Raw genomic sequence first — 23,527 nt, forward strand, 5'->3', positions numbered from 1 at the left:
TGGCTCCCCATCCACTGGTTTTGACAAGATTGGCGCTTGGGCCAGATGTTCCTTCAATTTTTGGAAGGCCTCTTCACACTTAGCCATCCATTCGAACATCTGGTTTCCGCGAAGTATGTTGAAGATCGGGATGCACTTGTTTGTGGACTTCGAGATGAAGCGGCTCAAAGGTGTTATTCTTCCCATCAAGCTTTGAACATCTTTGCGCTTTCATGGAAATGGCATCTCAATCAACGCTCTGATCTTGTCCGGGTTGGCTTCTATTCCTCTTGAGCTTACTATAAAGCCCAGAAACTTCCCGGATGCCACGCCAAACATGCACTTTTTGGGGTTATGCTTCATCCCATACTTCTGGACAATGGAAAATGCTTCTACCAGGTCATCCGTGTGTTGGGTCGAGGTCTTGTACTTGACCAACATGTAGTCTATATAGACTTCCATGTTCCTCCCTAGTTAGTTTCGGAACATCCTGTTGACCAACCTCTGATAGGTGGACCCAACATTCTTAAGCCCGAAGGGCATGATGATGTAGCAGTATACACCCTTGTCGTCTGGAAGCTGGTGTGTTCCTGGTCTGCTACATGTATTGAAATCTGGTTGTAGTCGGATTAGGCATCCATGAAGCTCAGCAACTCATACCCTGATGTAGCATCCACCATCTGGTCTATTCGGGGCAGAGGGAAGCCAGTCTTTCGGGCATGCCTTGTTAAGATCCGTGAAGTCAATGCAAGTACTCCATGTTCTGTTTGGCTTCGATACTAACATCGGATTGGCCAACCAAATAGGATACAGGGCCTCCCGGATGAAGTTGATCGAGGACAACTTCTTGAAATCTAACTTGAGGGACTCCACCCTTTCCATGCCTAAGGGCCTTCGCTTCTGCCAGGTGGGAGTTATGTTTTCGTCAATGTTCAGGGCGTGACATATGACATTGCGGTCGATCACAGTCATATCTAAATGAGAGCAGGCCAGAAAATCCTGGTTCTCTTTCACCATGGCGATTATGGCAGCCCTGACCTCTGGGTTCAAATTTCTCCTGACTCATATTACTTTTGTTGGATCGATGCCATCGATTCACACCTCCTCGAATGCCCTATCCACTTCTATTCGCGGATCCAATTCATTGTCTTCCCGGACCACTCTCCGTGCTGGCCGCGGAGGTGGAACTGGATCCACGTCTTCATCTTCAATGGGTTCTTCGCGGACCATGAAGATTGGTCGGGCAGAAACGTGATATCACTTTTGGGCACTCTTCTTGTCTCCCCGTATGGTTCCCACTCCTCCATTATCACATGGGAACTTCATGCAAAGGTGGCAGATGGAGGTGATGGCACCGAAGTCGACTATAGTGGGATGACCGAAGATCACATTGTATGAAGTGGGGCAGTCTACCACTACGAAAGTGCAATACTTGAACGAGCCATGAACCTCGTTCTCCAATGTGCACGGGTAGTTGAATCTTGCCCATCGGGAGCAATGAATCCCCATTGAAGCTGTAGATCTGCATTGGGTAGGAAGCTAGATCTACCTCTGTTAGGCCAATCACTGTGAATGTCGGCTTAAATAGGACATTGACAAAGCTCCCGTCATCTACCAACACTCAGGATACCCTTTTGTTGGCGATTTGGGCATCAATGACCAAGGGGTCGTGATGCGGGAAATGAACTTTTCGGGCATCCTCCTCTGTGAACGTGATAGGCAGGTTCATCAACTTCAGGTGTTGGGCTGGAGTTTGGAGCAATGCGCATACCTCATGGTCATGATCGAGTTCGCTGAGGTATCTCCTCTGGTCATTCCGGGACGGTCCTCCCAGATGAGGACCTCCTGATATGGTGGCCATGTGACCATCAACTCGAGGAGGTGCAATTCTGGGAGGATATGACATTCCGGGTTTAGGAGCCATTGGACCTCTAAGTGGTTGCACTATTGGGGACCCTTGAGGGGCATGTGCTCCCGATTCGGGAGCGTACCCTCCCTAAGGAGTTCGATACGATGCATGTGCACTCGAGGCCAAAGGTTGTCCGAGAGCTGCTAGCAGTCCCAGAACTCCTGTTGGCATCCTGACCAATTGGTGGAGACGCCCTAGTTTGATCAGATTCTCGATCTCGTCCTTCAACTGAGAACATTCTTCGGTCGTGTGGCCCACGTTCTTTTGGTAGGCACACCTTTTGCTGGTGTCCCTTGAATTCTTTTCCCATTTAAACATAGGGCTTGGTTTTCAATAATGGACTACATTGCCTGTTGCAATGTAGATGTTTTCTCGGGTGTCCACCAAGTTGGTATACTCTATGTATTGGGGCTCGTACCCCCTCTTCCCCTTCTTTGAAGGCTCAGATTGGTTCTGAATTTTGCCCGATCTCTTTCCCCCAGAGGGGTTTATGCTTGCCTCAGCTGCTTCGACCTAAGGCGGTTAGGCACTGCCGAGAGCGGCACTATACCCGGTGGGTGCCACTCCGTACTTGGAGATTGGGGCCAATGGAGCCGGATCATATCTCCTTGAAGTGGGCCCATAGACCGTCGGGGTCATGAATGGAAACCCAAGGTTTCCAACGAATCCGGATGCTGCTGGAGGTGCCGAATAGATATTTGTCGGATAATATGCTCAGTATCCGATAAAGGTTTGTGCTGTCAACTGGGTTGCTGGCTGCCATCCAAAGGCTTGGATTTGAGCCTCCTCCCAATTGATGAAACTGTGTGCCCTCCTGATGAATTCTTCAAGGGTGGTCGCCTTGCTACGTTGCATGTCGTCCCAGAAAGGGGACCTAGCTCTGATTCCAGACTGGAGAGCTACCAGACATTATCCATCATCCACCTTAGTTTTTGAGGCTTCTTCCATGAAGCATTGTATGTAAGACCTAAAGGTCTCCGTGGGATGCTGTTTGATGTTGGCCAGGGCACTGACTTCCATGTCCAACTTTATGGCAGCCATGAACTGTTTACAGAAAGCTAACTGCAATCCGGAACAAGACTGGATCGATTCCGTCTTCAGTCTTTTCCACCACTCTTTTGCGGGTCCAGCCAGAGTGATTGATAAACATATGCACTTGTCGTTGTCACATACCTGAGCTACAAACATCAAGCAATTGTAGCAGGACAAGTGATCTCTGGGGTCAGTGTTCCAGGTATAGGCGGGTATATCCAGCATCTTGAACCCTTTGGGTAGCATGATGTCCAGGATGTGCTTGGCGCATGATTATTTTTCTTCTTCTTTAGAATTAGAACCTCCACCTTCTTGCTTCCGGACCAGGTGGTCCGTGACCTTTTTAAGAGCGGCCAGCTGTTTCATGAATTGCCTGCCCATTCCTTTGTCCAGGGGGACTCTTTCATTCCTCCTGCCGTTGAGGTTATTCCTCAAGTCGCCTCCTCGGGGGCTAATCTTTTCTTTGTGGGCCAACTCCTTTTGGGCATTGAGGTTGTCACGCAAGTCCACTCGTGAAGTGTCGTCTCCCGAACTGATTGGTTCTGGCTCTTCTCCGCCTTTGTACCCTTTGTGATCCTTGTTCACTGAGGTGTTGGGATAAAAGCACTGTCCCTGATCGTCCTGTCTGGGGACGTTCCGGGGCTTAGCACCCTACGGGCGCTTCCCCTGCAGATCATTCAGATGATCCCGTCCTGGGATAAAATTCATTCGTTCTTTCCTAGGGAATTTCCCTAGGTTAGCCCTGGTTTTTGGAACGGGATGAGATCTCCTTTAAGGGTTTGTTTTTTCTATAGGATCAGCCATTTTGGCCTTCCCTTTTTCCTAAGCAGGGTTCGACGAGCCAACTCCGGGATGTGGGGATGGTCCCAAAGGATAAAATAGGGGTAGCATCGTTGGGTACGCCAATCCTTATAGGTGGGACAAGCGGCTACGTTCCTAATGGAGGAACGGCTGAAGGATTGGCTGCCAATCCTTAGGTAGCAATAAAGGCCTGCAGAGCCAGGAGGGACTCTTGCATTTGGCTAGTGGCCTACTGTTGTTTAGCCATCCTGACTTCTTGATCCAAGACCTGTTGTCTCAAACGGACCACCTCTGGATCCTCCTGTTCAGGATCCATGTTCTTCTCGTCAGGATCAACGGGGTTTTCGGCCTCGTGATCCTCATACCCCCTTTCATCTTCCTCGTAATAGCCTTTGTCATAGTCACCCCCATCCCCGATGTTCTGGAAGTCGTTGGGCATAGGCCCCTGGTAAGGCGCATCCTTGGGTTGGTCTTGAGGAAGTGGTTGATTGGGCAATGGTTCTCCATTGTCTTGTTGTTGCTGGTAAGCAGGATCGAACACGATATGCCTAGTGTTCACCATTTTCGCAGATGATCAAGGTTGACTCAAGCTTTCTTCAGCTCTCAATGAAAGCACCAAAATATTTTTCGAGTTTTTCAGAAACTATAAATATGTTATGAAATAAGAGCTAAAAAGAAATGATAAAAGATGGATAATCATAGTTTTTATGTTCTTGGGACGTTAATGAGCCTAAGTCCATGAGTCACTAATATTAGGCTTTAGAGAGTTTTGACAATCGAGTTTTCCTACAAGTTTTAGCAGAGCTTTTGCTTACAAGAGAAATTCTGGTATCCCCGCTACAGTGCACAACTGATCCTATTTATAGGCAGTTAAGTAGCTTGGGCCGGACTAAGCTGGGCCCAATAAGGATGTAATTACAATTTTCTTGCTAACAGAGTCATAATACAAAGAATGTAGTGTAATTAGATGTTGTTAATTTGGGCCTATTGGGTCGGCTTAGGCATGGCCAAGCCTTACAGCTGCCCATTGTACATTAGCACAGACTAGTTCGCGTGGGCTACTAAGGGGATCTTGGGGATAGGATCTGTTAGAGTAGTGGCAGTATTGTTTTCTAGGAATAGTGTACGTTCCGTGTGTACCCTCTTCTGCAGGTTAGTTGAGGAGACCAATTGTCGGATTTCATGGGGACAGGTCAGCAGCAGGGGAAACTAGGCTTGCCCTATCTGGATGTCTGGTCTAGGTTCATTTACTAATATCCCAGTTCATTTACCGGAGTCCTAGTTTGTTCACCAGGATCCGGGTTCATTTGCCATGGTGGACGTGGTGGTGGAGATCTCCCTTGGATTCTTGACAAGGTCCGTCTCCAGTGAACAGTTAGTCTGCCACCTTAATTAGCATCTCGGAATATGTAGGTTGGTCATGGCCAGGGAGATGAGTTGGGCCTGCATCCAAGTCCCGATCCCTTCATTATGCTTGCGCCAATTGAATGTTGTTGGGCTCGATAGTATTTGAGCTATCAAGGTTTCGTCCTTCCCCATTCATTGGGCTCAGGATGGGCCCAGACCTCTTAAGAGGGCCCATAGACCCATTGGGTCACAGGTGGAAAACATGTCACAGGTGGAAAACATGGATAACAATAGTAATTAATTATTGATATTAGATTTTGTTTAATATTTGTGTAATGATTCAATTATTTCTTAAGACTTTGGACCATTAAAACTACTAGACATAGCTACTACTATTTTGATACAAACATAAGAAATAACATAACTTTATTGAAAATCCAAAATAAATATTGTATCAATATCATAAAAGTATAAAATAAAATGTGATATGGTATGGGATCCCATTGTTTATAAAACATAAAACATAAACTTTAATTCAATTGTTTAAATACTAAGTGCAAAATTACAAAAGAACATAATTCAAAAGACTAAAAATTAACGTCATCCTCGATCAACACGCAGTCCATTCATTCCATTCATCCTCAACACACAAGTCAAGCTGCCAAGAATCCTTCCGCCTTCCATAATCATTTTCCTGCATCACACTAAAAATAAAGGAGTAAGCCTAATGTCCAGCAAGGAAAATCTACTAACACATAAATCATAAGCATAAAACTATATCATAAACATATACTAGAAAATATATGACTATAAAAAAAAACATATATCATATAGGACTACAATGGCCATCATACTTCTTGGGGCTTGTTAGCTAAGCAAGTCATATGCCCATAAATTTATGGGGCTTGCTAGTTAACCAAGTCATATGCCCAAGGACTATAAAACATATAACATAACATATATCATACCATAGCATAAAACATATCATAACATATAAACACATATATCTAGCCTACTTTCCTTACCAAAAGCCGGGATATTTGGGAATAAGAACAGGATTAGAACACTCCTATAAACCAACAGTAAAAATGATGAGAATCTAAAATAAAAGAGATAAAAAGAACACTAAACCATCCAAGAAGAACCTTAAGTTTCAAGAACTTAAATACCTAATCAAGAATCATAAACAAGAGTTAGGATCTGAATAAAAGAAAACTATAGAACCATAAAGAATTGAACTTAGGAATAAGAATACCTTGAATGATCTTATGGATTGATCTAAACCTCAATACCGAAATCACAATTTATCTCACTTCCCAAGTGTTTAGAAAAGCTTAGAATAATAAAGCTTTTATCCCAAACCCAAGTGTATCTCTCTATAGTAACACTAGCACCTTGAAGGCTCTGATCAAATGCTTGAAGAATGAAGAAAATAGCTGACTACTAGGTCTTATTTATAGAGTTCAAGGAGTGAAACTAACTAATTAGTGTTCAAAAGTATCATGTTATTAGTCTTTAAGTTTAAAATTAATCAAGTTTTAATTAATATTTTCATGGATTTATTGTCAAATATTTTATATTTGAAAATATTAATTATAATTTAATTTTTGGTTAATTTTCAGGAAATAAATGTATTTTGACACAAAGAAAAAGAAAGAAGAAAGAAAGAATTAAAATTGAAGAAATCATGAAGAAAATGACATTTTTGACAAAATTAGGCCCAAAACGGCCCAGGCCCAAAGTCTTCAGCAACCAGCCGAGCCGAAGCCGCCTGCCACACCATTTGATGCGCCAGCTGCCGAGCCAACCCGATCCCGCCTCCTATCCCACTCGCCTGCTGCTGTCTCCCACGCGCCTGACGCACTCTACTACCGAGCCAATCGATGCGTGACACGTGGCCAGCGTGTCTCCTTTATTGTTGCACTTGTCTCCCACTTGTCCCACTTTGCACCAATTTTGCAGCCATTTTTCCCATTCTTTAGTACACGATTTTAACACATTTTGGGTCATATTTTCACTATAAATAGAGAGCCAAATGTAGGAAAAAATCATCAGATTGTAGAGTGGGAAAAAGACACTTTGTTCTTTTGTTTCATTTCTTATTTCTAGTTTAATTTTGCATGTTTTAGGTGACAAAAATGAGTGAATTATTTTAGAAATATTGGTGAGGTTAGAGTGTAGTTGTTGTACTTCTCATTCTCAATAGTGATATTGATTCTTCTTATGCTTCATTTCCATATCTCATTAATTATTTTGTTTCTCATCTTCTAATTTTTTTCTAAAATTATTTAGCATCTTTTACATAAGTTCAGTCATCATTTTCTTATGTAAGTTAAATTGTTAATTTATTTTAGTATATTTGTTATATTGTATGTCTTTTGCTGCATTCTGCCAGTGGTATTTTGTCGCTCTTGGATATATAATATGATATGCTATGAAATTAGGAGTTAGATTCAATTTAATCTAGATTATTTAATTTGTGTTTATAACATATACATCTTCCAGTTACAATTAATGGTATAGAATTGCAACTGTGTTTTGAATTAATATCAATATTAGAATAGGTTTTACAGCACTACATCTCTACATTGCCATGCTTTTTATCTGATTGCTTTCTCTAATATATCATTTTAATTTCACAAAATCCATCTCTTCAATTCTACTTTCTTTTTATCTTTTATTTACTAATCTAATCTTTAGTTGTGTTTGCCTCTCTGTGGATACGACATAGCCCGATTACTACTGCAACCGCTTAGGAGTTTATTGGGCGATATCAGTTTTTGGCGCCGTTGCCGGGGAGATAATGTTGGGGTTTTATGCCCTAATTAAAACCCAAATTCTTTGTAATCTCATTTTATTATCAATAAAAGAATAGAAATCATTTTTTGACTTGGTCAATCGCTTTGCTCACATGTTTTATTTTCATGGTTATTTGTTTAATATAAACTTCTATAAAATCCCGAGCATATAGCTAATCTTATTTATAGTGACGTAATCACAGTAGAATATAAATATGATTATATGTTCAAAATAAGTTAGTCCTAAGATTAGTCAGTGCACCGGATTTATACTGACTTGCCAATCTACGATATGATCTACTTACACATGTTTTATTTTCATGGTTATTTGTTTAATATAAACTTCTATAAAATCTCGAGCATATAGCTAATCTTATTTATAGTGACGTAATCACAGTGGAATATAAATATGATTATATGTTCAAAATAAGTTAGTCCTAAGATTAGTCAGTGCACCGGATTTATACTGACATGCCAATCTACGATATGATCTACTTACACATTACAGTGTTATGTTCTTTCCAGAACATTAGCAAAGTAGATAAGATCGGATGTATTTGTTACATCGGACAGGACCGATATTGACAGTTGATAAGATAAGTAAACATACCGTTATTATCTATTCTAGTCATATCATATAGTTGACCATAGGTCAATTCAATCTCAATTCTGAGTGGTTAGTATTCTAACTGATTGTATTATTTGAGTTCTTTGACTTGTTCGTTACCAGCTTACCCTACGGACTAGCCCATACTTACATCTTGGGAACTCGGTAGTATAATTGAGTGGGAGTGTTAATTATAGATATGAACATCTATAGCTTCTGATGAAGAAGTGAAACGATGGTTTCCTTTTAGTTTGGTTCAAGGTGTTAAATGATAGAGATCTCATTTCAGTAATTAAATTAGTTTACTGAAATATCATTTACAAGGAACTAAGTGTTTTAAGGATAAAATACAATGAGGGGTAAAACGGTATTTTAGTCCTATCTCATTGTAGACCGTCTATAGAGGATTGAGTGACAATTATGGTTGTAACAATGGATAATTAATAGCGCATCTATATTTGTTATAGAGCGTTCTATGAATTCAAGAGTGCAATTCCAAGTCTATAGTGGAGTCACGAGGAATTAATAAGTTAGTAAATTTATTTGTTAGATTTATGATAACTTATTGGAGCTTGATTTCATAGGCCCATGGTCCCCATTGTACCTTGGATAAAATCATCTAGATAGTCTCAATTAATTGATTTAATCATCAATTAGAATTATCAAAGTTGACCAGGTCAATTTTGGATAGTTTCACAGAGTTGTGTAATTTTGAGAAGAAAAGAGAAATTATGGCAGATTTATTAATTAAGATAAATTGGTATCTAAATTAATAAATAAGTTTAAATCAAGGTTCAAATTATAAATAATTAATTTGATAAATGATTTAAATAATTATTTAATTAATTAAATCAATAGAAAATAATACAGGTCTTGATTTTAAGTCCAATGGGCTTATAATCAAATGGGAAATTTCACGGGCCTATAGCCCATGATAATTTCGACCTAGGGCTTCAAAATGGCTGTTATTTTATTGATTTTTTAATTAAATTAAATGGCCTAATTGAGTCTATAAAAGGAGTGCTTATAGAGAAGTCAAAAAAAGGGTTTTTGATAAGTCAGATTTTCTGATAGTTTTATATTCTCTCTAAACACAAGTCATTTTCTAGGTCTCTTTGTTATTTTCTCTTCTTCTTTCTATATCTATCTCATGTGTTGAGAATTGCCCACACTAGTCTAGGTGGTTCTAAGGATACATTGGAAGATCGTGAAGAAAATAGAAGATCGGTTCAGTTTCTTGATAATACTCTGCGACAGAAAGGATACAAGAGTTAGAGAAACTGAAGGGAGGACTCTTAATTCCGCTGCGTATACTGTAAGTATTATATTATTTGTTTCTCTTTGAATTCAGTTTTAGAAACATGTTTTAGGCTATCTTGTATTAATATGTTTATTATTAGATATACATGAAAATAAATAAAGATCCTCTATAAGCTTTTCCATCAGATAATTCTACAATAAAAGGTTTGCATAGTAAATTAATTTTTTTTATCCAAAAAAAAGTAGTACATTTTTTTTAATTTTTTTCCTTAGTAATTTTTATTTTGATTTATTAATTTATTAATTTTTTAATTGTTTTATTTTATTTGCTTATTTTACTTTTACTTTTACTTTTAGACTTATTTTTATTTTTAGTTTGTCTATTTGTTTTTAATTTTTGTTTTTGGGCTCATTTTTAGTTATTTATTTATTCTTTTTTTGTTTTATTTTATTTATTTATTTTACTTTTACTTTTACTTTTAGGTTTAGGTTTAGGATTTTATTTTTTAGATTTAGTTTTTTTTCCAAAAAAAATAAAAATAAAAATAAAATTTTGTATCAAAACAAAGTATTGAGAACATTTGTGTAATTTTGGAAATCAGTAAAAATCAAACTTGTTCTGTCTTAGAAAAATTGGTTCTTCAATAAGGTATGTGTTAGTGTTACCGTCCAACATTTTCTTAGAACCTCGGGGAGTTCTAGGAAAGCTTTTGGGCCTAAAGTGGTACCTTGACAGCCTTCCCAATTGGCATGGGAACATTTTTTGTGTATACTCGCTACACTATTACACACTTGCACTTATAATACTTACAAAAAAATAATAATATAAAAATAATTAAAAAAAATAGCAAATGAATGAAGAAGATCATCGACCTTTTTGAGTACTACTATCCAATATATCTCTCTTCACTTCAAAACAATCCAAAATCTAGTGCTACTGAGGGTACTAGCAATTTTAGAGGTGCCCACCAACTTAGTGAAAAAGAGTACCTTAAATCTAAAGTAGAATTCTTGGCTAGATAATTCAAAAACTTGAAAGCTAAGTATGGTCGAGAAAGTAACGAGGTCATGAGGGTAGAGTATGATGAACCATATTTTGGCTGTAAAAGAGTCGACCATTTTGCTCAAGATTACTCAACTCTTAGAGAAAGGGAGGAAGCCTTTCAATATTATTCTTACTACAAGAACAGTAATCTTAGCTGGAAAAACCCTGTTGCTTCAAGTTGGAAGTCTAAATACAACTACCGTGCACCGATTGGTTGGGAATTGGCACCATCTAGTAGGAATGTTGAGCACGATTTTTCTAACTCTTACCATGAACCTCCACATAATGTCTGGACTAATACAGATTCCTTAGAGGAAACATTATATACAATTATGGAGGAACAAATAAACTTCACTAAACACATAAGAAACATTACTAAACACATTATGGAGGAATTTAGAGAAATTCGCACTCAATTTTCAGAATTGACCGACAAAGTTAATTCACATTATTTCAACCAATTCCAATCATATGAGGAAACAACGGCACCAATCTCTAATCCTATTTCCTACAAATTTGATGAGACTGGTATCATTACTATTCGGAGTGAACATATTTCTCATGGTGAAATTCTTCCAACAACTCCGAATGAAAACAAGTGTTATCATACTGATGTGATAAACCTTATTGTGGAGGAAATTTGCAAACTTTTCTCAAAGAATCAATCACACTATTTCCTCCACGATACTGAAAACGAACATTTTCTTTATCCTAAGAATGTTACTAATGCTTCCATTTTTGAGACATATGATAAAAGAAAATTCATTTTTGATACTGGATAGTCAAGAATATTGAGTTGGTGAACCAACCTGAGGAGACTTTTCTCTGGTTTGCCAAGGCTAATTAGGTTCTATCTTTCCTTGCTTTCTTTATTTCTGGTATGTTTTATTTTTCCTTTTTATTTTATTATGATAGTTTGTCTTGTCATTAATTTTTCTTTTACTAAGAATCAATATCATATCATTTTGCATTAACTCACTCTCTGCATGTTCTCATTTCACGCTTTTCGTGTATATATTTTTAAAAAATGAGGACATTGTCTGATTTTGGTTGGGGGTGGTGAGCATATTCATGCACGTTCATGTTGATTTTTGTCATACTAATATTTTCATTGTCAAATTTTTGAAAATTACTTATTTATTCTTGCAAAATGTTACTTTTGAGTCAATTTTCTTTATCTGTATTACTAAGAGTTTCTCTAGAGTTACCTAATGCACATGCCGAATGTTGTGGTAAGATGGTTGTTAGCACATATTTTCTTAGAAATTTTCCATGTTTAAGAATTTATTTTTTTCTGTGAGAGGTGAGACTTGAGAAAACAACTTTAAATTTATTATTGATTCTTAGAAATTGTTATAATTATTTGGACAAGGTATTGTGATATGAATGGATGATGTTTTAAGGATAATATTTTCTATATACAAATCTTATTAGAGAGCATTTTATTATGTTCTTCATAAATAAAAAAGGATACGGAAAAAAAAGAGAAAGAAAAAAAGAAGAAGACACAAGAACAATAGTTCTATCATTTTCAATTATGTTGTCTCTTGTGTCCAAGAAAAAAAATATGTGTTTATTAATTTCATGTTTTATTTTATGACTCTTAGAATAAATGTAAAGATTGTCTATTTAACCTAAAAATCTCGAAAAACTGGTTTTGTTGTACTCTTTATGATGGTTGTCCAAATAGTTATTTCCTATCTTCATTTCAATAATTATTTAAGAGTTTGTCCTAAATATATACCAATTTGATGAGTGCTTACTTCTTTTCCAACTCCATGAGCGAAACCCTTAAACTTTAAATATTTTCAATTACATGAGAGGTTAATGGAATTGAGACTTTTACTTGGCATAATTTCGAGGGCTTAATGTGCTATGGTTTGCGGTAAGAATGTTCATGTTTGGTGCACACACTCACAACTCTAGATTTATTCAAAGTAATCTTGATAACTCTTGTTGACTTATTACTAACATTTTGTGTTAATACTTAAGTTCTTTTATAATTTTTGACCTGAAATATATCATGTTGACATTTATTATTTTGCTTGAATTGCTAGAGACAAGCAATAAGCTAGTTTGGGGTTGTGATTAGTGTTCAAAAGTATCATGTTATTAGTCTTTAAGTTTAAAATTAATCAAGTTTTAATTAATATTTTCATGAATTTATTGTCATATATTTTATATTTGAAAATATTAATTTTAATTTAATTTGAGGTTAATTTTCAGGAAATAAAATGTATTTTGACACAAAGAAAAAAAAAGAAGAAAGAAAGAAATAAAATTAAATAAATCATGAAGAAAATGACATTTTTGACAAAATTAGGCCCAAAACGGCCCAGGCCCAAAGTCTTCAGCAACCAGCCGAGCCAAGCCAGCCGAGCCGAGCCGGAGCCGCCTGCCACGCCGCCTGACGCACCAGCTGCCGAGCCAACCCGATCCCGCCACCTGTCCCACTCACTTGCTGCTGTCTCCCACGCGCCTGACGCACTCCACTGCTGAGCCAATCGGTGCGTGACACGTGGCCATCATGTCTCCTTTATTGCTGCACTTGTCTCCCACTTGTCCCACTTTGCACCAATTTTGCAGCCATTTTCCCACTCTTTAGTACACGATTTTAACACATTTTGGTCATATTTCCACTATAAAATAGAGAGCCAAATGTAGGAAAAAATCATCAGAATGTAGAGTGGGAAAAAGACACTTTGTTCTTTTGTTTCTTTTCTTATTTCTAGTTTAATTTTGCTTGTTTTAGGTGACAAAAATTAGTGAATTATTTTAGAAAAATAGTGGTGAGGTTAGAGTGTAGTTGTTGTACTTCTCATTCTCAATAGTGATATTGATTCTTCTTATGCTTCATTTCCATATCTCATTAATTATTTTGTTTCTCATCTTCTAATTTCTTTTCTAAAATTATTTAGCATCTTTTACATAAGCTCAGTCATCCTTTTCTTATGTAACTTAGATTGTTAATTTATTTTAGTATATTTGTTATATTGTATGTCTTTTACTGCATTCTGCCAGTGGTATTTTGTCGCTCTTGGATATATAATATGATATGCTATGAAATTAGGAGTTAGATTCAATTTAATCTAGATTATTTAATTTGTGTTTGTATCATATACATCTTCCAGTTACAATTAATGGTGTATAATTGCATCTGTGTTTTGAATTAATATAAATATTAGAATAGGTTTTACAGCACTGCATCTCTACCTTGCCATGCTCTTTATCTGATCGCTTTCTCTAATCTATCATTTTAATTTCACAAAATCCATCTCTTCAATTCTACTCTATTTTTATCTTTTATTTACTAATCTAATCTTTAGTTGTGTTTGCTTCTCTATGAATACGACATAGCCCAATTATTACTGCGACCGCTTAGGAGTTTATTGGGCGATATCACTAACCCCTTTTAATTTGAATAAATAAATGAACATAAAATGAAAAATATTTGAATTTTCATTCAACTAACGCCCAGGACTCGGTCAAAATCGTTCAATGGCAAGTGTAAGTGGTTAAGGCTATTTTTAAAATCAAAATCACAAACTTATCAAAAATCACACTTGGAGCCGATATATCGCCCCCCATAGGCGATATATCGCCTCCCCCTATATTCCCGAGTCCCGTTTGATCGTTCATGCAAAGTTGACGTGTTTTCTGTATCTTCCGTAGGCGATATATCGACCCATATAGCTGCGATCTATCGGCATACGTTGATATATCAAACACGTATTTGCACTTTTTCAGCATATTTTGAATTGATAAAACAACTTTGACTTAGTCATAATATGATCCTAACATCTATTGGAAAGAGCTTCTAGATCTTTCTTTTAATTAAACTATTCATCAAAATACTTAATTCCTTAATAATCATGATTATGACAAGTGTCATGCTCTTATTGGCTCTATCTAAACCTTAAGTTATAATAAATGTATATATGACCAGCAATATTAATCAAACCTTATGTTATAATTAATATTATTAAATTATAGGTTAAACTTATAAAATCCATAACTGTTGCTATGCGTGTCTAACTAATTCCCGGCTTGAACCAAAATCCACGAAATCTAACATACTACAAACTTCCACTACTATCTAGCTAGCTAAGTAAATATTCTAGGACACTACAATTTGTTACAAACACCAATAAATAAAATAATACTTTAAATAATTTCAATAAGGGTATTTATGTCTCTTTCTTAAAAAATCTAACCACAACTTAATTGAAGGATCTGTTTAGTATATTTTTGCAAAACAATGGGAGTAATATGGTATTTTTAAAATCTTAGTGATTCTTTTACTGTTCATTTTAGTTTATTTTAGGTATATGTGTAGTTGTTCTGAGTAGGGGTATTCGTGGTCAGGTTAGTCGGTTTGGAGGGATTTTTTACCCTGCCAAACTTAAAACCGGGTTCAAAATGTCCAACCTAACCCGTCCAATTAACGAAAAATTAGTATTTAACCTGTCCAATGTTTAGGGCAGTTTGGGCGGGTTAACCCATTTAACCCGCTTAGTTTTTTTTTTAATAAAATAAATATAAATTCTAATTAAATCATTTTAATGTTTAAATTCACTAATGTATCTTTGAAGATATTAAAGACTAAAATACTGGGAAATAAGTTTATAAAGAAAAGATATATTTCTTCCATAAAATAGTTTAGATTTATTATAAAATTTTTTTTATCATAATTTAATTGAAGACAAAATTTACCCTACTATGTATTTATCTATTTGACCAATTTTTTAAAGTACTAATTGAATTAAAATTTAAACATCACATAATAAAATTTAAAGTCCAACGATAATAGTCTCTAAAATTCTCACTAACTAATTTATAAATATAAATTATACATCTATTAAAAACTAAAAAATAAACTATACATAAAAAAGGCTTAATTGGGTAGATCGGGTTACATTGGGCTGGTTGGCATCGATTTCCAACCAGCTCAATGTAATAATTGGGCGGGTTAATCGGGTTGGGCGGCTTGCACAAAATTATGAACACCCCTAGTTGTGAGGTGTATTTGGAGTTGATTTCTGGTTGAGAATATTTTTGGTTTAATTTTAGTTTATTTTATGTAATTCTTGAGTTTATATATATATTTATTTAAAACTAATATTTTTTTTCAATAGTAATGTTTCTCAAGTTGTTTTTTAATTTATTTTGGGTATATATTTAGTTGTTTTGAGATATATTTTCTACACATTTTAAAAGACAGGAATACGTTTTTTTTTAAACGGGGTAATCTATTCAAATATCTAATCTATTCAGTTCTTAAATTTTTAACTTTATTATCGGTTTCGATCTTTGAACATCTTTGGATCTTATAAAAAATATGAGAAAATAAATATATAAAAGTGAAAATTCATAAAAAATGCTATAGATTAATTTTTTTTTTTTTTTAAAAAGCCATATTTTTGCATATTCTATTAAAAATCTTATATAAAATGTAATTTTTTTTTAAAATTTGAACATTTATCTAAATAATATTTATTTTTGAACTATTTTGCTTGTTCTCCTAATACAACCCTACACAACCGAATAGGTTCTAGGCCCAATGGACCATATTATAAAATATTAATTTTTTTCAAAATAAAAAATATATAATTTTAATTTAACCTATCTATAAATTCCTCTTCATCCCATAACCACTTATCTCATTCCTTCCCTCACTCGTTGACGGCCGCCGGCTCCTTCATCTCCTTATTTTCTTCTTCTCTTTTCAGATCTCTGCTCTTTTTCTCTATGTTTATGTGCATAGAGTAGATCGATTCAATGGCCTGTGATGTTATAAAATTGTCCGTACCATCTGATATTCTGATGTATTCATATTTCAAACCTTTCTGAGGCCTCTCTTCGGTTTTTTAGGGTTTTCTATATACAGTGGCAGTGACGGCTAAATTTATACCATCAAACTTTGAAAGCTTCAAATAAAGCTTGTTGATGCCAACAATACTGTAATATCTGAGCCTTGTTTATTTTTTGTTGTGGATCTATGATTTGTAAGGCAATAAATTAGAGTCTCTGTAGCGCTTATTTCAGTAGCGTTTTCAGCGCTGTACGTTGCCCAAAATGATCCCGGGAACTGAGATTCTGGCGTTTTTCTCTATTTTTTTCTGAGTTATACGCATTCAGATGTTCCCATATCTCATTTTCTAGTTGCTACTTTTCATAGTTATTTTGTTGTTTTTGATTTAACAAAAGTAATTTAGGGTTTAGTTCTACAATTATACATTTTCAAGTTGAAGAAATAGTGGATCTAGAAAAACTTTTTTATAATAGAGATTAGTTTTACAATATGGGTTTGGGTGTTTATGTAAACAGTCGTATCCAAATTATAAGTTTGGTATTATGTGAAGGCAATAAATTAGAGTCTCTGTGACGCTTATCTTAGTAGCGTATTCAGCGCTGTACGTTGCCAAAATGGATTTGGAAACTGAGATTCTGGCATTTGTCCCTTATTTTTTTTTAGGCTTATGCATTCAGATGTTACTATATTTCATTTAAATTAAAAGAAATTAGACTAATTCTGGTATTTAAGGAAGGCAATAGATTAGAGTCTCTGTAATGCTTACTTTTGTAGTGTTATTAGCGCTGTACATTGCCAATATAGATTTTGGGGACTGAGATTCTGGCGTTTCTCTCGTTTGTGAGATTTATGCATTCAGATATTCCCACATTTTGTTTTTGAATACGAGTTACTAGTTTTGTTCACTCAATTTGATTTAATGGATTGTCTAATTTTGGGCTTCTTGTTATTTTTTTGTTTTTGTTACCACCTTCTACTAATGGTGGCAGGAACCAAATTAAGAAGAACAACTGAAGTTGTGAGGTATGATATTACGTGTAATTTTTCAACTTTTTTTCAACTTCTTTCGAGTATGTTAGACTTGATGATACCCTATCTCAGTTTCAACTAGCATTCAGATGATAGTTGGGTTCGTCCCCGTCAATTACTTGCTCTTTTTTTCTTTCTTGAATCAACTGATGAGAATATAACTGCAACAATATGATGGATTTATTCCATGATTCTTAGTACTTAAGTCTCTGATGATTCTTATATTTTGTTCTTATAATTTTAGAAAATATATATTGTTTTTTTTAGATATGATGAGTAACTATTGGTCCGTGTTTCTGATTTTACCGTGACCGACAACTCTTAACCATCTCTGATCGTTTACTTTATTGATCGTTTTGATCAATTTTGTTTTGAATCTATTAATATCAAATATTTCTATGTGGTTACTTTCCTTGGGCTGAACAAACTTTTCTTTTTTCTTCGATTTATTTGGTGTTTGTTTTTAGCTTAAAGTATTTGTGGTGTTAGATATGATGAGTAACCATTGGTCCGTGTTTCTGATTTTACCGTGACCGACAACCCTTAACCACTTCTGATCTTTCACTTAAATTTATATCAATTTTGTTTTGAATTAAAAAATACTGTTAGTAGCTCTGTGATTACGTGCCTCTAACGGGGGTAATATACGCTATTCTGATTCATAGAGTGAGTAGAAAATTTATATCAACAATGAGAGCTACAAAAAAAAATTACACTTTTGTTGCTCTTTCACTAGTCTTTCTTGTTTTTCAAAGTTTTGAGTCTGCCTTGAGGAATTTTGAATAAATTAACACATGTCAGACTTCAGAGGTTTTTGGAAAAAAATCAATGAGATAGACAATTCATTCCCTGAGCAGAAATTTGTTATGGATTTAGTCTTTTTTCGAAACTTAAATCAATGCGACGTGAGATTTCTGCGAGGAAGTCTCCTGCTTTTTATATGGGAGCGAACTTGTATAATGTTTGTACAATCCCAAGTAAGCGTCGTATAAAAAAGCCTAACAACGTTGACGGTCCTCCCTTTTTGGGAGTTCCTCCGTTTTGGGTGGTCTCATATTCCATTGCCTTGGGGAGCAGCGTCGTTGCCTTTACCTCTTCGGACCGGCCATGAGACAAACATTTTGTTACGTTTAATGAAAATCTGTTTTGTTGATTTTATGGGGCTTGAGTTTGACTCCTTTGCTAATTACAGTGCTTTAGAGATGAATGAAGCTCCCTATATTAAATATTTCATCCTTTCACTATTGTTCGCTATTGTCTTTTGTTTTTAGTGGATTCATAACGAGGCTGATACATTAGCTAAAGTTGATTTTTCTTTTGGTTTAATGATTTTCATATTGGTTAAATTGTTGTGTTTTGAGTAGTTATTCAGGCAACCCTTTTGTTGCTTTAATCACGAAAGAGGTGTTATACTGCTCATAAATCAAGTTCTTTTGCTCTTCAGACTTGCTGAGGTTACAGTGAAGCTGGTCTAGTAAGCTTTAGTACATTGTCTATTCTAATCAGTTCTTAAATTGTTAATTTTATTATCTGTTTAGATCTTTGAACATCGTTGGATTGTTTATTTTTTAGTTTTTATTTTTAAAAAAGAAAAATGTCCAATTAATCATTATTATGTTGGATGAAGCATGGAGAGGTCTGCTTGTGACCATTTGAGCTACGAAATTTGACTTGCCATTCTTATCAAATTTGACGGATTATACAGTGATGGCATAAATGCAATGATTCACGTTAGGTCCTGTTTAAATGAAAGTATTAACCTTCCAGAATGTTGACGAGATTTTAAACAACATTGCCTTGGGTTAATGATACATATCATTTTAAACTATTGTTTGTAGTTAGGAACAGAGCAGAATTTGGGAATGGAAATTTCATCGATTAATAATTTCACAAATTTTTTAATATTAGTATCTCAAATATATTACAAATTTAATTTTTTTAGACTAAAATACCTTTATTATTGAAACCCTTATTATTTTTCTTAGTCTGAAATATCAGTTAATCTCACTCTCTTTATCTCATTTTAATAATACATTTGAGTAAAAAAATTATTGTCAAATTTAACATCAAAATTGCATAAAATGTATTATTTTGACAAAAAAATTAGTTTTTATAATTACATAGCAAAAATATTGAAACATTGATTTTGTTTTGAAGTAGTATTGATTTTTTTGTTGAAAAAATATAGTTTTAGTAATTTTTTTATGAATAAATTGCAAAATGGGTTTTAGATGAAAATTGATAATGTTTTGATGGATGTAATTTATTTTATGGATGCAAAATGGTCAAAAAAATTTATTTTATTTTGACCAAAAATAATATTTTATTGATGAAAAATCAATTATGTTTCGATGTAATTATGAATTTTCTTTAGGTCAAAATGATTGATTGTGGGTGTTCTTCCATAAGAGGCTATAGTAAAAGATTTCATGAATCTCGCTCTAAGGCCAATGGTGTGGCAAACACTTCTAACAAGGAAACAACGAGAACAAAGTTAAGGGTGAAAAACTCTTTGGCCCATGAAGAATGAGAGACACTTCAAAAATTTTAAAGGACCATATTTTGTGTGTTGCAAGAGATTGTAGGTTAAAAATGAGCCATTGCAATGAGGCAAGAATCATCTTAACCCAAGACATCGAAACTGTGAGTGAGTAGTGGCATGATACTTGTGCCACTATTTATATTACTAGAACTTTAATGAAGACATTTGAATCTTACATGAAATAATCTTCAAATGAATGACATGAAATCTAAATGGACAATAAGAAAAAGTCTAAGGTTGAAGGAAAATAAACCATTGATTTGTTCTTCACATCAAGGTTCTACTTACCAATATTTTATATGTGCCGAAAATGAGAGAAACTTTGTGAGTGTTAGGTTACTTGGCAAACTAGGAATCAAGGTTGTGATAGATTTCGATTAGCTCATTTTATTTAAAGACAAATTTGTTTGTGGAAAGAGATATGTTTGTGATAACATGTTTAAACTTTGTATTTCCATTGATAATGTGAACAATAAAATCTCTTATTCTTATTATATGTTTGATTCAAATTCTATTACTTTGTGACACATATGATTTAGCACAATTAAAATGACTGTCGAATGTGGATTAATTGACTTTGATAATGTTGAGCTTGAAAAATGTGAATTATGTATTGAGTGAATTATGTATTGAATCTAAAATGATAAGAAACTTTTTCCTAGTGTTGAAAAAAACTCTAAATTAGATTTGATATATATAGTGATTTAAGTGAACTTAACAGAATACTGACTAAAAGAGGAAATAGATATTTTATTAATTTCATTGATGATTGCTCTAGGTTCACATATGCATATTTGCTTAAAAATAAAGATGAAGCATTTGATGTATTTAAGGTGTATAAAGCGGAATACGTAATAGGGGTGATGAATATTTTTCAAATTAATTTAACTTGTTTTGTGAAGAACATAGAATAATCTCTTATACTCTAAAAAAAAAAATAGAACATCGGAATAAGTGATAGGGGTAATGAATATTTTTCAAATTAATTTAACTTGTTTTGTGAAGAACATAGAATAATCCCTTATACTCTACAACAAAATACAACAAAATGATATAGCAAAAAAAAAAATTAATAAATAGAACATGAGCCATTACAATGAGGCAAGGATCATCTCAACCCAAGAAGAACTAGTGACAGCACTAAGTAAGTTTATTGCCATACATGGGAAATGTGAGTGAGTAGTGGTATGATACTTGTGTCACTATTCATGTTACTAGTTATTGACCATTCCAGAAGAAAAATTTCTTCTTTTAGTATGACTAAATTAGGCTTAAGCTAGTTGAGTGATTTTGGAAAGAGTAGAGATAGATGTAATATTAAACTCAAGTGTATAAATCAACCACACAATAGTGATCTGTAGGAGCTGATTTTGGTGCTCTATAGGAGCTGGTTGTATCATTTAGTGAAAAAAGGTTGGTTCTACAGAGATTGAGGGAACACAGATTGTTTGCAAAGTTTAAGAAGTGTGAATTCTGGTTGTCTCAGGTGTCCTTTCTTGGGCACATTGTCAGTAAGGAGGGGATTAAAGTAGATCCAACAAAGATTGAAGCGGTCAGAGATTGGCCAAGGCCAAAGAATGCTTCTGAGGTTAGAAGTTTCCTTGGATTGGCAGGGTATTACAGGCGTTTTGTGGAAGGGTTCTCAAAGATTACTACTTTGTTGACTGAGCTGACACGCAAGGGTCAGAAGTTTGTGTGGTCAGATAAATGTGATAACAGCTTCCAGGAATTGAAACAAAGGTTGATTACAGCTCCGGTTCTGAGCCTTCCGACAGACCAGGAAAAGTTTGTGATTTACTGCGATGCTTCTCATCAGGGTTTGGGCTGTGTTTTGATGCAATCAGAGAAAGTTATAGCTTATGCTTCTCGTCAGTTGAAGGAGTACGAGAAGAGGTATCCTACCCATGACTTGGAGTTGGCAGCGGTGGTTTTTGCTTTAAAGATATGGAGGTATTATATCTATGGAGAGAAATGTGAGATTTATACAAACCACAAGAGCCTGAAGTACTTCTTCACCCAGAAGGACTTGAATATGAGGTAAAGGCGTTGGCTGGAGTTGGTAAACGATTATGACTGTGAGATTCTGTATCATCCAGGGAAAGCCAACGTGGTAGCTAATGCTTTAAGCCGGAAGGGTCCGGGACAGATTCACGGTATTAGGCTGATAGCCAGAGAGTTAGCTGATGACATGACCAGAGCTGGTATAGAGTTGCTGGTGGGCCAGTTGGCCAACATTACGCTACAGTCTACGCTGCTAGAGAGGATCAAGGAGGTCAATTGAGTGATCCACAACTGATCAAGATTAGAGAGGATGTCTTGGCTGGAGCATCCAGAGATTATACAGTGTCTGATTTGGGGTTGTTGAGATACAAGGGACGGATATGTGTTCCATTAGACACTGCGTTGAGGCGGGAGATTCTAGATGAATCTCATACTACACCTTACTCTTTGCATCCAGGCACCACGAAGATGTATCAGGATGTGAGATCATTGTACTAGTGGCCGAGGAAGAAGAGAGATGTAGTAGAGTACGTGGCTAAGTGCTTGACATGTCAACAGGTCAAGGCTGAGCATCAAAGGCCGGCAGGGTTATTGCAGCCTCTGGATATCCCAGAGTGGAAGTGGGAAGACATCACAATGGACTTTGTGGTGGGCTTACCCAGGACTGTTGGTCAGCATGATTCCATTTGAGTGATAGTGGATCGCTACACCAAGTCAGCTCACTTTCTGCCAGTGAGGACTACTTATACTGTTGACCAGTACGCAAATCTCTATGTGAGAGAGATCGTACGCCTTCATGGAGCTCCTAGGTCGATCGTGTCTGATCGGGACCCTACATTTACTTTTAAGTTCTGAAAGAGTTTACAGCAGGCCATGGGTACACAACTGAAGTTCAGTACGGCTTATCATCCTCAGACAGATGGGCAATCTGAGAGGACGATCCAGATATTGGAAGACATGCTGCGGGCATGTGTGCTGGACTTTGGTGGATCATGGAGTAAGTATCTGCCTTTGATAGAGTTCTCCTATAATAACAGTTATCAGTCTACCATTGGTGTTGCACCTTATGAGATGCTGTATGGTAGGAAGTGTAGATCTCCCATTCATTGGGATGAGACAGGTGAAATGAGATACTTAGGTCCTGAGGCAGTTCAGAGGACCAGTGAGGCTTTTGATAAGATTAGAGCTCGAATGCTTACTTCTCAGAGTAGACAGAAGAGCTATGCAGATCCCAAACGCAGGAACGTGGAGTTCCAGGTAGGAGACTATGTCTTCCTTAGAGTCTCGCCATGGAAAGGGGTGAGAAGGTTTGGGAGGAAAGGCAAGCTGAGTCCTAGGTTTGTAGGTCCATTTAAGATCCTGGAG

At 35.7% G+C, this 23,527-nt stretch overlaps 8 non-coding genes across 8 annotated transcripts; all 8 read left to right on the plus strand.

Moving 5' to 3' along the window:
• Positions 1 to 16,558: 16,558 nt before the first annotated feature.
• On the plus strand, positions 16,559 to 16,633 carry LOC133780830 (small nucleolar RNA snoR117). Its single transcript, XR_009869642.1, has one exon. It is a non-coding gene; the product is annotated as a small nucleolar RNA snoR117 (small nucleolar RNA).
• Positions 16,634 to 16,665: 32 nt separating this feature from the next.
• Positions 16,666 to 16,753, plus strand: LOC133780829 (small nucleolar RNA snoR116). The gene has a single exon (XR_009869641.1). It is a non-coding gene; the product is annotated as a small nucleolar RNA snoR116 (small nucleolar RNA).
• A 1,005-nt stretch (positions 16,754 to 17,758) lies between these two features.
• LOC133780802 (small nucleolar RNA Z199) lies at positions 17,759 to 17,837 on the plus strand. The gene has a single exon (XR_009869619.1). It is a non-coding gene; the product is annotated as a small nucleolar RNA Z199 (small nucleolar RNA).
• Positions 17,838 to 18,105: 268 nt separating this feature from the next.
• LOC133780836 (small nucleolar RNA SNORD18) lies at positions 18,106 to 18,180 on the plus strand. Its single transcript, XR_009869646.1, has one exon. It is a non-coding gene; the product is annotated as a small nucleolar RNA SNORD18 (small nucleolar RNA).
• Positions 18,181 to 18,229: 49 nt separating this feature from the next.
• On the plus strand, positions 18,230 to 18,318 carry LOC133780803 (small nucleolar RNA U54). Its single transcript, XR_009869620.1, has one exon. It is a non-coding gene; the product is annotated as a small nucleolar RNA U54 (small nucleolar RNA).
• Positions 18,319 to 18,379: 61 nt separating this feature from the next.
• Positions 18,380 to 18,479, plus strand: LOC133780804 (small nucleolar RNA R64/Z200 family). Its single transcript, XR_009869621.1, has one exon. It is a non-coding gene; the product is annotated as a small nucleolar RNA R64/Z200 family (small nucleolar RNA).
• Positions 18,480 to 18,810: 331 nt separating this feature from the next.
• Positions 18,811 to 18,917, plus strand: LOC133780823 (small nucleolar RNA snoR99). The gene has a single exon (XR_009869635.1). It is a non-coding gene; the product is annotated as a small nucleolar RNA snoR99 (small nucleolar RNA).
• A 72-nt stretch (positions 18,918 to 18,989) lies between these two features.
• LOC133780824 (small nucleolar RNA snoR77) lies at positions 18,990 to 19,110 on the plus strand. Its single transcript, XR_009869636.1, has one exon. It is a non-coding gene; the product is annotated as a small nucleolar RNA snoR77 (small nucleolar RNA).
• Positions 19,111 to 23,527: the final 4,417 nt, after the last annotated feature.

Source organism: Humulus lupulus, chromosome 5, assembly GCF_963169125.1.
Source record: "Humulus lupulus chromosome 5, drHumLupu1.1, whole genome shotgun sequence".
Classification (NCBI taxonomy): Eukaryota; Viridiplantae; Streptophyta; class Magnoliopsida; order Rosales; family Cannabaceae; genus Humulus; species Humulus lupulus.